The 15,951-nt window shown below is 36.0% G+C and overlaps 1 non-coding gene across 1 annotated transcript; it reads left to right on the top strand.

Moving 5' to 3' along the window:
• Positions 1–13,682: 13,682 nt before the first annotated feature.
• On the top strand, positions 13,683–13,755 carry TRNAE-CUC (transfer RNA glutamic acid (anticodon CUC)). The gene has a single exon. It is a non-coding gene; the product is annotated as a tRNA-Glu (tRNA).
• Positions 13,756–15,951: the final 2,196 nt, after the last annotated feature.

Raw genomic sequence — 15,951 nt, 5'->3', positions numbered from 1 at the left:
GTCAAATTAGCAACATAATGTTCGAATTGATCGACGGATGTTTCTTGAGACACATGAGCGGTCTTCAAGAATTTCATCAATGCATTGGCATGGGATTCAGAGGATAATAACAAGGACAACATTGAGATTTTAGACGGAGTATGCCCCAATTGTTCCACTACATCAAAATCGCTCTTACGGATGATTTTCAGCATCTCTTCCATTTCCTGTTTGGCAACATCTTCAGAAGTAACTTCGACCGATGTCTCTGACTGAGGAGGATTGACTGGTCTTTTTCCTCGAATTTCGGGAGCGGGAGGTGAGATTTCTGGGGAGTAGATCCTTCCACTTCGAGTAGCTTTACTAGTCCCCACAATATCATTAGGATTAGCAGAACTACCAACTTGCTTTATGCCATGGATGTAAACGTCGCCTCCATAGTTCCATGGAATAGCTTTGCTGGAGGAATATGGCACGGGGCCAGGTGCGGTAATAATCAGGGGAGCCACTTTGGGCTCAGCGGTAATCTTCACAGGCACTCTAGTAGCGGTAATCTTCACTGGAGCTTTGGACCTAGCAATCACAGATACCTCTTCAATAGAGTTGTCCACCTTAGGAACCCTTTCAAATAGAATTGTACGATCATCCATCAGCCGTTGAATGCCGTTCTTCAACGTCAAACAATCATTGGGTCAGAGTACACAGAGATCGCAATCTTCAGCACAACCTGGAAATAAACCAGCTTGCAATAAATTCTTCTTAACGATCAAGAGAGGAGATGCTAAATCAGCAACGTCAGTAACGTGAGAATTGTCGTCCACAACATTAACATTCTGGTCATGATTAGGCATAGGTGCTGTGATGACATTGGGGGTCGCCGTAGGATCAAATTCAATTTCTCCAGCGTCGATCATATCCTGAATCTTGTTCTTCAACAACCAGCAATCATTCGTATCATGCCCGGGGCTATCGGAGTGATAGGCACACCTGGCGTTGGGATTATAACGAGGAGAAGTAGTGTTGGGATTTGCAGGAGGGCCTCTGAGGGTAATCAAATTGGCCTTTAACATACTCTGCAGTGCTTGGGTTAAAGTCATATTGATCTTGGTAAACTGTCTTCTCGACCTGTCTTGTCTGTGTTGGAAGTTCTGAGATGGCGGTGCGGCAATTGTAACTGCCCCAACAGTATGGTCACGATTCTTCTTGTTATGCTTCCTCTCACTGTACACAGCATTTGATTCATTCTTTCCCTGATAGGACTTTTTGGTGCTTGCAGAAGTAGCTGCCTGTATCTTTCCACTTCGAATGCCGCTTTCAACCCGTTCACCTGTCAAGATAAGTTCAGTGAAACCTGACGAGGAACTTCCCAGTAGATGGCTGTAGAATGGGCCAGTCAGTGTACCCATGAACATGTCCACTAACTCTCGATCAGTCATAGGGGGTTTGACTCTGCCAGCCAAATCTCTCCACTTTTGAGCATATTCTTTGAAACTTTCTTTAGAGCCCATAGTCATATTTTGTAGCTGTAGCCGAGTAGGCGCTAACTCAGAATTATACTGGTAGTGCTTGTAGAAAGCTGTTGCTAAATCAGTCCATGTGCGGATGTTAGAGCTCTCAAGCTGATAATACCACTCTAACTGTGTGCCAGACAGACTCTCTTGGAAGAAATGGATCCACAGTTTCTTATCAGTAGTGTGCGGCTGAATCTTTCTCACATAAGCCCTTAGATGCATCTGAGGACAAGAGGCACCATCATACTTAGTGAAAATGGGAACCTTGAATTTGCGGGGAATGACCACATCAGAGACCAGACCCAAGTTTTCGAAATCCAGACCGGGCACTTTCTGCCCCTCCATAGCTAGCATACGTTCTTCCAGCAACTTGTACTTATCATCCTTCGGAGAGTACTGTTCATGTTCATAATCTTCATCGTCGTCCTCAGAATTGACGAGATTAGGATTCTCATCTTCCGAATCATTCTCGGTCTCTTCTTCTGAATCCTTCGGAATTCTAATCTTGACTCCTGTAACCTGTCCCTTAAGCCTTCTCCCGGGTTGATGTAACCCACAGGTTTCTGGTCCTTCTTCTTCTCCATCAAAAGAGCTTTCAGTTCTTCCTGCCCCTTAGATAAGCTCAGCATCATTTCCTGGAATTGAGCATTCTGGGCCTGGAGATCTTTGACAGTTTGTTCGAGAGCCATTGTTCAATCTGTTTGAATCTGCTGGAATCTGTTTGATTGGAAAATCGTGAGAACACTGATCCTTTAGAATACCTGTTATGCGATGCAATGCAATGTATGAAATGTTTTCAAGGGCTTTCGGGATTTAACTTTGCATAAACTAACAAAAAGAGCTTTTTTTTTTCTTTTCTTTTTGTTTTTGCTTTTGTTTTTGTTTTTCTGTTTTTTTTTAGCAGAGTTAAATCCCTAAATCCTTGAAATGGTTAGTACAATGCCATGATGTTATGATGTTATGTTGTTATGATGCATGTTGTTAGATAAATAACAAGCACAAGCAAGTCACACAACAATCATTCCTAGGTTTTAAGGCTTGCGTGAGTTCCATAGGTAAATACCCCCCCACTGAAGTTTGGTTGGTTCAACCTGTCTTAGAATAGTAACCGGGTTCTAGAAGGATCTCAAATCATTGACCTTTCCTTAAGTCCACTTCAGTGCAACACCAAGTGGTTGACCGAAGCTTCCCTAAAGTCCAATCTCAAAGAGTGTAGTATCGAGTCTCAACCAACTCCAGTCGGAACCGAAGCCAGTTATCTCACTACTTTCTAATGGCCAGGATGAGTCAATTAGGGTTCTAAAGGTCTGGTTAATGCTTTTATGACACCACGCGAATGCCAAATATTTCCTCAACTAACATGAGGAACATCAGGACATCCAAAGTGCCACATTAACCGTAGCCATCATTTTGACCATTCCAGTATACGCCGGACAGTCGCGATGATCTCTTGCTACTTACCTAAGGTACACTAGATCCGGGTGTAGGATCTTTCACTCAAGCATAACATACCCAAGCAATCCCTTAAAAATAAATCAGACAAATTGAATAAGTGATCTTGTTTTTAAGGTAACCTCTCTTTTTAAATATTTAGGGTCCCCAGCAGAGTCGCCAGTTCTGTCATACGGTGAACTGGACTTTTTGTGTTTTTTATCGCAATGTCGCGGTTAGCAAGAGTCGCCACCGACTTTTCTTTTATCCAATAAGGAAAGGTGGAAAAGAACAGGAAAGACCTTAATTTAGATTTTGGGTTCGGGAGGTACATTATACAAAGGGAAGGTGTTAGCACCCTTTGTATCCATGGTTATCCATGAGCTCTTAATTGCTCGATCACTTATATTATTTTTTGTCTGAAAAAAAGTGTTTGTGAATTGTTTGGAAAATTGTTTTTGGAAAGAGAATTTAACTTTGTAATGATTCTTGTATGAATATATACAAAGTAGTTATCTCGTTTAGTTTTGGAAATTATTTAGAAAAATATAACTCGGTAATGATTCTAGTATGAATATATACCAAGTGGTGATTTTCTAAAGATATTTTGAAAGGTGTGAGGTGTGAAAATTGTTTTTAGATTGTGAGCCAACAATTAAGAGTTATACCGACCCAAGGTCTTTATGAGCATTTCCTATCCTTATGAGGGTAAACTGTCCTTATTATTGAGAAATAAGTAGTTTTATCCTTTGGATGTTTAAGGGTCATCGTAGGGTCATCGATAGGTCATTGAAGGCAACAGTTACGAGGATATCTTAGCATTCGAAGGGACTATCATCTTTTAACCGTAGGCAACATCGGAGGGTCATCGAGGGACAAAGTTGTATATTCGAAGGCAACATCCGAGGGACTATAATTTATTTTATGATGATTTAACCGAAGGGTCTTTGCTAAGGGTATCCCCACGTTCGCGGGACATGACCGTAATATCGTAATCGTAAGGCAACAAAGAGAGGTCCAAGATCACTTATTCAAAGGCAAAGTTTTACAATTAATTATATAATTAGGATGAAACTCCACATTAAAATTATTAAAAATAATATATTAAAAAATTAATACATTAGAAATTAATACATTAAAAAATTAATTTAGGGTGAAACTCCACAAGGGTATCCCACAAATAAAGTGGAATACCTAGCCAATAACCTTTTCCTGGGATATGTGAACCTTTACGAAACTCAAAAAAAGAAACATGTCAGAACACCAAATCAGGGTGCAATCGAAGATTACACCGGAGAAATATCACAACAATAAATAGGATAGGATGAATAATGCATGACTATGATAAAAACATAAAAAAAACAGACTAGAAGAATCAGGTACTGTCTCGTTCGCCTCTGCCTCGCCTAGCGAAGGCCACGGATTTTGAATTTGAAAACAGCCCCATGTTAGGAACTTTGAATTTTATGGCATTTTATCACAGGAATAACATGGTCAAACATTCAGGGTATTCAGGCATATTTAAATTCCCATACGAAAGCAAATTATATATCAACATTTAATCATGATGCATTATATATGTAGATATGTGATAACACGAAACTATATCACATTTTAAGACTTAATTCAATTAAATTATTTTATCATTTACGCTAATTTATCCCATTTCATCAGATATTATGCAGTATTTCTTTTCTATTTACATCAGGTACCCATTTTGAAGCAAAAGTGAAAAAGGGAAGAAAAGGAGGTGTAAAAAGCAACAAAAAGGAGAGAAAAGGAACCAAAGGCCAAAGCCCAGCCCAAAGCGCACAAGTCACCAATGCTGTGCCTGTGACGGACGTCACAGGACGCGTGACGAGCGTCACGCGAAGTAACCTTGTGACGGACGTCACACATGGTGTGACGGACGTCACACCAGTCCTCTATATTTTTGGCGCAAGGAACTCAACTGACCACGTTGAAGCCCACTTCCACGCACGCTTAACCCTCGGAAGCCTACTACCATGCACGCGGAAACCCTTGAAAAGTGGTTACACCAGCAGCTTATAAATAGCAGCAAATTGGGAACTTCCAGACACACAGTTTTTGCACGCTCAGTTTTGCGGAAGCTCTGCCAAATTTATTTTTCACGCCTTTGCCTATTTTTCTTCCTTTCCAGCATCGTTCACTTTATTTATTTATTTTGCAAGCTTTGTTTTTTTTTTCCCTTGCAATTTATTTTCCCCCGTTCTTAGCTTTTAGATATTTTTCGCGTAGTAGTTTCTACACCGGAAACTACTGTGCAACTTTATACCGGATTAACCTTACGTTATATTCGAGTTTTTTTTATTTCCTTGATTTAATTTACTGTTTAATTGAAGAATCGAAGAACAAATCCTACCGGCTTGTGGAGGAGTGTTCAAAGACCATTGTATTACGCATTCAGGTTCTTTAATAGTTATTTAATTTTTAATGTTTTATTCTACTGTTTATTTACATTGCCTGCCTGAAATGAGTCTGTGTATGCATGATAATAATTATTATTTAGTTAGCATGTCTGGCTAATTTGCCTAGGTATCGGTATGTAAAGTAAGCAGAATAAGGGGTCAAGACTAAGTCGGTCTATTCAAACTTAAAATCAGAATCAATCTTTTTATGGTCTTAACTTACAGGTTTAATAACAAGATTTTTTACAAAAGTAAAAGGCATAAAGAAGTTGAAACCAACAGAGCGAGAGTTTGAGGTTTTAACTGGACAGTGTAAGTTAGTCATTAAATCTATCTCAGGGCGAGAGCAAGTTTTAGAATTAATTAAATTCTGACCTTTTTCCAAAAAGTATTTTTAAAGATTGAATGTGAGGACGAGAGTTAAGCATTTAGATTTAATTGTATAACCTAAGTCAACAGAGCGAGAGTTTGAGATAAGGGTGTTTTAAAACGGTCAGTATTTTCTTAAAAAGAGTTTCTGCAACTTTATTGTTTTCAAAATATGATTTTTGACTTAATTATAAGTGACAGCAACATTAACATAAGATCATGGTTCCTTCAACAGAGCGAGAGTTTGAGATAAAACCTTTAACCAATAAAGTTAGTCGAAACGATTATTTTTAAAACCGAGAGACCGACAAGGAATTGATTCCCTAGTTTTGACGAACTACATACCGATATCCGTTTTATTAATATTTAATCTAGATATTAGTTTAGCTCTTAGCTCCTTTCCCCAAACAATCAAACATTTTCACCTTAGATTTACGTAGTAACCTTAGATAACGGTACATCGATTCATAAGTCCCTGTGGGATCGATATCTTTTAAAACTACGCGATAGAACTGTGCACTTGCAGTTTGTATCCCATTCTCGACTCACCCAGTCGAGCGATCAATATGGCCAATTGAAAGTATAAACAATAGAGATACGCAAACCTGTTTGCCAATTCAAGGTTGAAGGGATTGACCACTTGTAGTATCAGAATAAGTTAGGCAGCGGGAATTGGACGGCGATGGCTTCGGTGCAGATGGGCTGCCTTCAGGGTTTCTTTACTCTGAATTCTCCGGGTAGGCAGGGTTCCTATGCCAAAGTTTCTATCCGTCCTTCTCTGTTCTCTCTCTTTCTTTTTCCTCAAGGTTTTGTTCCAAGGAAACCTCAGAGTGTTTTGCTTCTCTTCCTTCTTTCTCCAGTGAATCTCCCAATGTAAACTCCAAGTCTAACTCCCCGTCCTTTCCTCTACTGAAACTTCAGTATTTATAGACTAATTTCGTGGGTAATGGGCTTGAAATGAGGGAGACCCAAGTCCAAAATAATTTGTTATATTTTATTTATATATTTATTTTAATTATTTAATTAATTAAATTTTTTTTCTTTTTTTTTTCTTTTTCTTTTTTGTTTTTTTTTTTGTTTTTTTTTTTTTTTTTTCGTTTTTTTTTTTTTTTTTTTTTTTTTTTTTAGGAAAAATGATGGGTAATTTTTGGGGTATGACATATACCATTTTGATGATGAGTATAGGGACAGGTGAAGCGATGGACAATACCTAACTCAGTAAGATATTTGGTGAAAGGCTTGAACTCACCACCTCCATCACTTTGAACTCCTTTAATTTTGAAATTAAATTGGAGTTCGACCATGGTTTTGAAGTGAATGAATTGGGTGAGGGTATCAGATTTTAACCGAAGAGGAAAGACCCAAACAAATTTAGAAAACGCATCAACACAGGTGAGAAAATATGTATAACCACCTGAGGAGTGAATGGGTGCAGGCCCCCATAGATCACAGACAACAAGTTCAAAGGGATGGTGATAAACAGTGGTAGAGAGGGAGGATGGAAGTCGAGAGACTTGCCCAAGCAGCAAGCAGAACATGAGGCAGTGGGAGGTTTATGAGGAATTGGCACATTGCATATTTTAAGAACTTCAGCAAGAGCTTGGTGATGGGGGTGGCCAAGTCTTGTATGCCATAATATATATTTGCTATCAGAGATGGAGGTGGAACAGGGGACAGATGAATGAGAATTAGAAATATTAACAGTAGAAACATGAGCTGTAGGAGAAGACTGTAAACTAGAACCAGTGGTAATTTCATTAATATGGGAAACAGGATTACAAGAGGAGATACAATTGCTAAAAGTAGCTGAATTACAAGTGGAACTAAGATTATTACAAGAGTTATAACTATGAAACTTGGACAGAGACAAAACGGGATTGATAAAGTTGTAGAGTCCATCGGCTCCAACAGTGCCACGAAGAAGAACTTCAGAAGAATCCTACGATTTAACAAGACAACCCTGAGGATGAAACTCAAAGAAAACACGGTTATCTTGTGCAAATTTACTGACACTCATAAGGTTCTTAGTGATGTGAGGAACAAGAAGAAGGTTATGAAGCATTAGAGATGAGTTAGGATGATTGGATAAAGGGAAATTCATGGAACCTATAGAGTTAATGCACAAACCTTTCCCATTTCCCATATACACTTGTTCAGCTCCAGTCAACGAGGAAGCATCAGACAAATTTGAAGCATCAGGCATGACATGGTGAGACGCACCTGAATCAGGGTACCACAACTGGTTGTTGAAGCCAGAATCTGAACCTGTGAGAAAAGCTTGTGGTTGAGAATGCCTAGGTGGTGTTGGCCGTGGAGCAGCGGGATATCCAAAGGAGGGAGGATAAGAGGGAGCTCATGGTGCCATCATGTAAGGATTGAAGGGAGCTCTTGGTGAAGGAACGAAAGGAGCACCTGAATAAGAGTATCTGTGGTAGCATACAGAGGCATCATGTCCAGATTTATGACATATCTGGCATGAAACCTTCCCAAATCGACCTCCACCACGACCGGAACGGCCACCACCACGACCATTACGACCACCGCGTGAACCATAACCATGATTTTCAGAGTTGGCAGTCACATGACTAGTTCCAGTAGGAAAATTAGGGATCAAATCAACACCGGAGAGCTCAGTTAAGGGTGGTGCTGATGGCGGCGAAGCCTGTGTGAGATTCACAGTCACAAATTCAGTGAGAACAACTTTACAATTCTTTTCAATACGCGATTCGTGAGCAAGAAGACTCGACTCAAGTTCATCCAACGAACATAGATCTTCTTTGCTATTCATCGCAGCAACAATAGGATCGTATTCTTCAGGGAGAGCGTCAAGCACGACTTCAATTAGGTTACGATGAGGGACAGGATCTCCGATCGAAACCAAGGACTCACTGATTTCAAGAACGCGGACAACAAATTCCGTGATTGTGCGGGATCCTTTCGTCAGGTTTCATAACTCAGATCATAGTTGACGCGCCTTAGTGGTGAGCAAGGTGTTGAAGTAACAATGAACTTCAGACCACACTTGCCATGAGTATGTGCAATCCACGAGTTTTGGAAGGAGCGAATCGGAGATCGTAGAAAGCAACCAGGTGCAGATGAGCACATCCTGTTGTTCCCAATCAAGAAACTCTGGATTTGCGTCACCGGTAACAGGATCGGTACCAGGAGTAAAACGTGGAGGCACAAGCGGCGCCGTCACGAACCGCTGGAGCTTGTGGCCGCGAATCACACCATCAATTTGTTGTTTCCATTGTTTGAAGTTCTTATCATCCAGCTTAACGGAGATGAGATGAGAGAGTTTGACATGAGAAGAGGGAAAACACCCTCAGAATTAAACGGTGATGCCATGGAAGCGCTAGATCGCAAAAGAAGCTCTAGATACCATGTTAGAATTAGGAAATAAAAGTGAAGAGGAATTCTGTTATTATATTCAATTATTTGAAGAAGTTATAGTAGGTGCTTATATATACTAGCAAGAGTAACAAACTATAACAAATAGAATGACAGCTAAGCATATTAGCTACAGTAGAATATAATACTATCTTATATCTCTAATACCGGCAACGGAATTTATTTTTATTAAATTTCAAATTCGCCATTAAATCAAGCCTCATTTATCATTCAATGGATAAAGAATGAATAAAGGAGAATCAAGGAAGATTCAATGGATGATAAGGACATATAGGTCGACACTTGTTGTTGATTGAGAACCACCAAATCAGCCACTCAATGAATGGTAACGGTAGGTAAATATTATCATTTTTGATCCTCCGATTGAAAAATTATGAATATGAATTTTGTAACTTCAAATGAATGTGGTAGGGTAATAGAAATCTTAACGACGAGATTTATTATCATTTTTCGCAAATCCTCCGAAGTTTAGAGTAGGTGAAAATTCTACCAATTTATGGCCCACCATACGATGTGTTATATTAACTCATAAATGCTCTTTTCCATTATGGATAGCAATGGTATGCCCAATCATTATAGGTAAAATGGTAGATTTTCTGGACCACGTTTTTATTATTGCCTTTTCTTCTTTTGTATTAAGCTTCTTTATTTTTCTTAAAAAATGATTCTCTACAGAAGGATTTTTTTTTCGTGAACGTGTCATAGTTCTTAATTATTCCTCTTATAATTTGTAAAAAAGTGAATTTTTTCTCTTATATTTTATATTTCAAAATTTTTAAAATAAAATGTAGAATCTCTAAAAAAAGAAAATCATATAATGTCATAGTAAATTGCTCTTTTCTTTTGTAAAGACAAAGAAACAAATTCTATTTTCTCTATGTTCCACTCACTATTTACTACGGCGATGAAGAACCAAATTATCACTATATTTATTCATTTTTCTAGTTCTTCTTCCAAGTGCAGTATAACCCCAAGGAGTTGAGGGGTTTTTTCTACCAATTGGCGCCCTCCCTTCACCACCCCCATGTGGATAGTCTACCGGGTTCATAATTACCCCTCTTACTACCGCACGCTTGCCTCGCCAATGTTTAGCTCCGGCTCTGCCCAAACTTTTCAGGTTTACCCCGACATTCCCTACCTGTCCGTATGTTGCTGAGCAGTTTTTTGATATCAAACGGACCTCTCAAAAGGTGCTTTTAAATTTGCTGATTTACCCTCTTTTGCAATTAGTTTCGCTACAGCACCCGAGTAGTTAGTTTACTCTTATTTTTAAAAAATGAAATATTAACCTAAGATAAAATATTTAACTTTCGTTTACTCCACCAAATCTAGAAGATATTAAGTTCGAAGTAACAACTTATTAATTTTGTTGATGTTGATATAAACTATCGTATTTTACGTGGCAATAAATAAAATACGATTTCGATTGATAAACAAATCGGTTGTAATTTAGTTTGTCAGGATACTCGGCTCTCACCCGAGAGAACCGGATTCAAGTCTCGGCAACGAAATTTCTTTTACCCGAGTCAAGTCCTGGCAACGGAATTTCTTTTATTAACTTTCAAATTCGCCATTAAGTCGAGCCTCATTATTCAATGTTAAACAGATAAAGAATGAAGATCAGAGAATCAAGGAAGATTCATCAATAATTTTATAAACGAAAAGAAGACGCAAAAGGAATGGTGTAACAATGGCTACCACATCAGTTGAATCAATAGGAAAGGTGTAACAATGGAAACCACATCATTTGAATCAATGGGAAAGGTGTAACAATGGCTACCACATCAGTTGAATCAATTAACTTAAGCCTATCTCCTAAAAATAATAACAACATAAATGAACATGGGCCGATACATATATGGGCTTAAACAAAGTAATATGCTTAAAATAATATAAATTAAAAAACTATTTAGCTATTTTTCAAATAATGTAAAGATTAATTTTATCGTAACTTACAAATTTTAGAATCAACATACTCATTCACTAAAAAAATATAATTAATATACGACAGAAAGAAGAAAAATGTCACGAAATCATTAAATTGTAGTTAGTATTTGTATTATTGATTGAACGAAGTTTTCTCATTATTTTACTTTTATCTTGTTTATTGTCCTTTAATCTTAAGTAATTATTTTCTTTTTTACTTGGTGTTATTTGATTTGAGATGACTTTTGTAGTTTACTCTTATTTAAAAAAAAATGAAATATTATCCTAAGATAAAAAATTTAACTTTCGATTACTCCACCAATTCTACAAGATATTAAATTCGAAGTAACAACTTATTAATTTTGTTGATGTTGGTGTAAACTATTCTATTTAACATGGCAATAAATAACATAAGATTTCGACTATAAAAAAATTTGTTGTAGTCTAGTTTGTCAGTATACTAGGCTATCACCCGAGAGACCTGGGTTCAAATCCAAGCAATGGAATTTAATTTTATTAAATTTCAAATTCGCCATTAAATCAAGCCTCATTTATCATTTAACGGAATGAATAAAGGAGATTCAAGGAAGATGGTAACGGTAGATTAAATATTATCATTTTTGATCCTCCGATTGAAAAATTATGAATATGAATTTTGTAACTTCAAATGAATGTGGTAGGGTAATAGAAATCTTAACGACGAGATTTATTATCATTTTTCGCAAATCCTCCGAAGTTTACAGTAGGTGAAAATTCTACCAATTTACGGCCCACCATACAATGTGTTATATTAACTCATAAATGCAATTTTCCATTATGGATAGCAATGGTATGCCCAATCATTATAGGTAAAATGGTAGATTTTCTGGACCACGTTTTTATTATTGCCTTTTCTTCTTTTTTATTAAGCTTCTTTATTTTTCTTAATAAATGATTCTCTACAAAAGGATTTTTTTTCGTGAACGTGTCATAGTTGTTAATTATTCCTCTTATAATTTTTAAAAAAGTGAATTTTTTCTCTTATATTTTATATTTCAAAATTTTTAAAATAAAATGTAGAATCTCTAAAAAAAGAAAATCATATAATGTCATAGTAAATTGCTCTTTTATTTTGTAAAGACAAAGAAACAAATTCTATTTTCTCTACGCTCCACTGACTATTTACTACGGTGATTAAGAACCAAATTATCACTATATTTATTCATTTTTCTAGTTCTTCATCCAAGTGCAATATAACCCCAAGGAGTTGAGTGGTTTTTTCTACCAATTGGCGCCTTCCCTTCACCACCCCATGTGGATAGTCTACAGGGTTCATAACTACCCTTCTTACTACCGCACGCTTGCCTCGCCAATGTTTAGCTCCGGCTCTGCCCAAACTTTTCAGGTTTACCCCGACATTCCCTACCTGTCCGCCTGTTGCTGAGTAGTTTTTTGATATCAAACGGACCTCTCAAAAGGTGCTTTTAATGTTGCTGATTTACCCTCTTTTGCAATCAGTTTCGCTACAGCACCCGAGTAGTTAGTTTACTCTTATTTTAAAAAAATGAAATATTAACCTAAGATAAAATATTTAACTTTCGTTTACTCCACCAATTCTAGAAGATATTAAGTTCGAAGTAACAACTTATTAATTTTGTTGATGTTGATATAAACTATCGTATTTTACGTGGCAATAAATAAAATACGATTTCGATTGATAAACAAATCGGTTGTAATTTAGTTTGTCAGGATACTCGGCTCTCACCCGAGAGACCCGGATTCAAGTCACGGCAACGGAATTTCTTTTACCCGGGTTCAAGTCCTGGCAACGGAATTTCTTTTATTAACTTTCAAATTCGCCATTAAATCAAGCCTCGTTATTCAATGTTAAACAGATAAATAATGAAGATTAGAGAATCAAGGAAGATTCGTCAAGAATTTTATAAACGAAAAGAAGACGCAAAAGGAAAGGTGTAACAATGGCTACCACATCAGTTGAATCAATAGGAAAGGTGTAACAATGGAAACCACATCAGTTGAATCAATAGGAAAGGTGTAACAATGGCTACCACATCAGTTGAATCAATTAACTTAAGCCTATCTCCTAAAAATAATAACAACATAAATGAACATGGGCCGATACATATATGGGCTTAAACAAAGTAATATGCTTAAAATAATATAAATTAAAACCTATTTAGCTATTTTTCAAATAATGTAAAGATTAATTTTATCGTAACTTACAAATTTTAGAATCAACATACTCATTCACTAAAAAAATATAATTAATATACGGCAGAAAGAAGAAAAATGTCACGAAATCATTAAATTGTAGTTAGTATTTGTATTATTGATTGAACGAAGTTTTTTCATTATTTTACTTTTATCTTGTTTATTTTCATTTAATCTTAAGTAATTATTTTCTTTTTTACTTGTTCTTATTTGATTTGAGATGACTTTTGTACTTTACTCTTATTTATAAAAAATGAAATATTAACCTAAGATAAAAAATTTAACTTTCGTTTACTCCACCAATTCTACAAGATATTAAATTCGAAGTAACAACTTATTAATTTTGTTGATGTTGATATAAACTATTGTATTTAACGTGGCAATAAATAAAATAAGATTTCTACTGAAAAACAAATCCGTTGTAGTCTAGTTGGTCAGGATACTCGGCTCTCACCCGAGAGACCCGGGTTCAAGTCCCGGCAACGGAATTTATTTTTATTAAATTTCAAATTCGCCATTAAATCAAACCTCATTTATCATTTAACGGAATGAATAAAGGAGAATCAAGGAAGATTCAATGGATGATAAGGACATATAGGTCGACACTTGTTGTTGATTGAGAACCACCAAATCAGCCACTCAATGAATGGTAACGGTAGGTAATCATTATCATTTTTTATCCTCCGATTGAAAAATTATGAATATGAATTTTTTAACTTCAAATGAATATGGGAGGGTAATAGAAATCTTAACGAGGAGATTTATTATCATTTTTCGCAAATCCTCCGAAGTTTAGAATAGGTGAAAATTCTACCAATTTATGGCCCACCATACGATGTGTTATATTAACTCATAAATGCTATTTTCCATTATGGATAGCAATGGTATGCCCAATCATTATAGGTAAAATGGTAGATTTTCGGGACCACGTTTTTATTATTGCCTTTTCTTCTTTTGTATTAAGCTTCTTTATTTTTCTTAATAAACTATTCTCTACAAAAGGATTTTTTTTTCGTGAACGTGTCATAGTTGTTAATTATTCCTCTTATAATTTGTAAAAAAGTGAATTTTTTCTCTTATATTTTATATTTCAAATTTTTTAAAATAAAATGTAGAATCTCTAAAAAAAGAAAATCATATAATGTCATAGTAAATTGCTCTTTCCTTTTGTAAAGACAAAGAAACAAAATCTATTTTCTCTACGCTCCACTGACTATTTACTACGGTGATGAAGAACCAAATTATCACTATATTTATTCATTTTTCTAGTTCTTCTTCCAAGTGCAGTATAACCCCAAGGAGTTGAGGGGATTTTTCTACCAATTGGCGCCCTCCCTTCACCACCCCCATGTGGATAGTCTACAGGGTTCATAACTACCCTTCTTACTACCGCACGCTTGCCTCGCCAATGTTTAGCTCCGGCTCTGCCCAAACTTTTCAGGTTTACCCCGACATTCCCTACTTGTCCGCCTGTTGCTGAGCAGTTTTTTGATATCAAACGGACCTCTCAAAAGGTGCTTTTAATGTTGCTGATTTACCCTCTTTTACAATCAGTTTCGCTATAGCACCCGAGTAGTTAGTTTACTCTTATTTTAAAAAAATGAAATATTAACCTAAGATAAAATATTTAACTTTCGTTTACTCCACCAATTCTAGAAGATATTAAGTTCGAAGTAACAACTTATTAGTTTTGTTGATGTTGATATAAACTAGCGTATTTTACGTGGCAATCAATAAAATACGATTTCGATTGATAAACAAATCGGTTGTAATTTAGTTTGTCAAGATACTCGGCTCTCACCCGAGAGACCCGAATTCAAGTCTCGGCAACGGAATTTCTTTTACCCGGGTTCAAGTCCTGGCAACGGAATTTCTTTTATTAACTTTCAAATTCGCCATTAAATCAAGCCTCGTTATTCAATGTTAAACAGATAAAGAATGAAGATCAGAGAATCAAGGAAGATTTGTCAAGAATTTTATAAACGAAAAGAAGACGCAAAAGGAAAGGTGTAACAATGGCTACCACATCAGTTGATTCAATAGGAAAGGTGTAACAATGGAAACCACATCAGTTGAATCAATAGGAAACGTGTAACAATGGCTACCACATCAGTTGAATCAATTAACTTAAGCATATCTTCTAAAAATAATAACAACATAAATGAACATGGGCCGATACATATATGGGCTTAAACAAAGTAATATGCTTAAAATAATATAAATTAAAAACCTATTTAGCTATTTTTCAAATAAAGTAAAGATTAATTTTATCGTAACTTACAAATTTTAGAATCAACATACTGATTCACTAAAAAAATATAATTAATATAGGGCAGAAAGAAGAAAAATGTCACGAAATCATTAAATTGTAGTTAGTAATTGTATTATTGATTGAACGAAGTTTTTTCATTATTTTACTTTTATCTTGTTTATTGTCATTTAATCTTAAGTAATTATTTTCTTTTTTACTTGGTCTTATTTGATTTGAGATGACTTTTGTAGTTTACTCTTATTTAAAAAAAATGAAATATTAACCTAAGATAAAAATTTTAACTTTCGATTACTCCACCAATTCTACAAGATATTAAATTCGAAGTAACAACTTATTAATTTTGTTGATGTTGATATAAACTATTGTATTTAACGTGGCAATATATAAAATAAGATTTCGATTGAAAAACAAT

The sequence above is a fragment of the Lathyrus oleraceus genome, chromosome 4 (genome assembly GCF_024323335.1).
Source record: "Lathyrus oleraceus cultivar Zhongwan6 chromosome 4, CAAS_Psat_ZW6_1.0, whole genome shotgun sequence".
NCBI lineage: Eukaryota > Viridiplantae > Streptophyta > Magnoliopsida > Fabales > Fabaceae > Lathyrus > Lathyrus oleraceus.
Note: the sequence above shows the minus strand (reverse complement) of the source record. Positions and strands in the feature narration are given on the sequence as shown.